This window comes from Henckelia pumila, chromosome 2 (genome assembly GCF_033568475.1).
Source record: "Henckelia pumila isolate YLH828 chromosome 2, ASM3356847v2, whole genome shotgun sequence".
NCBI classification, from domain to species: Eukaryota; Viridiplantae; Streptophyta; class Magnoliopsida; order Lamiales; family Gesneriaceae; genus Henckelia; species Henckelia pumila.
In genome coordinates, this window is record NC_133121.1 from 187,430,988 (window position 1) to 187,432,738 (window position 1,751).

Sequence of the window (1,751 nt, forward strand, 5' to 3'; positions counted from 1 at the left end):
TTGATTGACCTATCGGCTAGTAAAAGAGTGACAGATGTAGGCTTTAAATCTCTCAACTTAAGTTTTTCATAAACTGAATAAGGAAGTAAATTCACACTTGCTCCCAAATCTAACAAAGCTTTTTTAATTTTATTTTTTCCAATAATACATGAAATTGTTGGACAACCGGGATCTTTATATTTCAAGGTAGAATTATTTTGAATAATAGAGCTTACTTGCTCCGTTAAGAATGCTTTCTTCTTTACATGCAATTGTTTTTTCACAGTACATAAATCTTTTAAAAACTTTGCATAAGAAGGCACTTGTTTAATAGCATCTAATAATGGAATATTTATTTTTACTTGTTTAAAAACTTCATAAATATCAGAATCATTTTTTTGTTTTTTATTATTTACTAATGCACGAGGAAAAGGAACATGTTTATTTATTTTATCATCAATTTTCTTATTTTTAGTACTCAAAGCATCATCTTTCTCAAAAGTATCAGGATTTGAATCCTTACTCTTTGAGTTTAATTGATCTTTGTTTTCATCACTATATGGATCATTAACTATTTTACCACTTCTAAGAGTAATAACAGATTTTACTTGATCAAATTTATCTTGATTTTTAGGATTAGGTTGTGGTTGAGATGAAAATTTTCCTTTTTCATGAATATTAAGTGCAGATGCAAATTTTGCAAGAGTTTCTTTCAAATCATTCATAGATTGAATGTTTTGAATATTGATAGACTCTTGCTTTTGAATGTATGCATGAATTTCATCTTCAAAATGTTTTCTTGGAGGTGGGATATAAGGAGCATAACCTTGATGATTTTGGTTATTTTGAAAAGATTGTTGTGAAGGTTATGCATTATTATCGTTCCTCCAACTAAAATTGGGATGATTTCTCCAACCAGGATTATATGTTTGTGAAAAAGGATCTAATGTTGGTTTTTTAAAATTGTTAACATAATTGGCTTGTTCATGAAGACATTCTTTAAATGAAGGCAAAGTAGGACAATTTTTTTGTAAGATGATCATGTGTGTCACATATATGACAAACAATTTCTTGAACACTTTTTAATTGATCACTCTTTTTCATTTCTAATGACTCGATTTTTCTTGCTAAAGATGCAAGTTTAGCTTGAACATCTACATCATCTTTAAGATGATAAATACCACCCCCATTTGTTGAATTATTGGTTTTACTTGGTGGTTCAATTGAGCCTATATTATCCCAATTTTGAGCATTTTCTGCTAATGACTCCAAATATTCCATATCTTCATTTGGGTTTTTATCTTCAAAAGTTCCATTACACATGAATTCTATCATTTGCCTATCTTTAAGTATTAAACCTTCATAAAAGTGAGAAACTATTCTCCATATTTCAAAACCATGATGTGGGCATGTATTAAGTAACTCTTTATATCTATCCCAACATTGATAAAATGTTTCCCCTTGTTTTTGAGAAAAAGTTGCAATTTGTCTTTTAAAAGAGTTTGTTCTATGGGAAGGGAAAAACTTTTTTAGAAATTGTTGTTGCATTTCTTCCCATGATCTTATTGAACTTGATCTCAAATTTTGCAACCATGTTTTAGCTTTATCTTTTAAAGAAAAAGGGAAAAGCTTTAATCGAACAATATCCATGCTACAATTTTGATCATTATAAGTGTTGCAAACCTCCTCAAATTCTCTTAAATGCAAATATGGATTTTCAGAATCTAGGCCATGAAAATTTGGTAAAAGTTGAATGATTTGAGGTTTAAAAT

General features: G+C 28.8%; 1 non-coding gene across 1 annotated transcript; it reads left to right on the top strand.

The window, feature by feature from the left end:
- Nucleotides 1–1,372: 1,372 nt before the first annotated feature.
- On the top strand, nt 1,373–1,483 carry LOC140885826 (small nucleolar RNA R71). The gene has a single exon (XR_012151241.1). It is a non-coding gene; the product is annotated as a small nucleolar RNA R71 (small nucleolar RNA).
- Nucleotides 1,484–1,751: the final 268 nt, after the last annotated feature.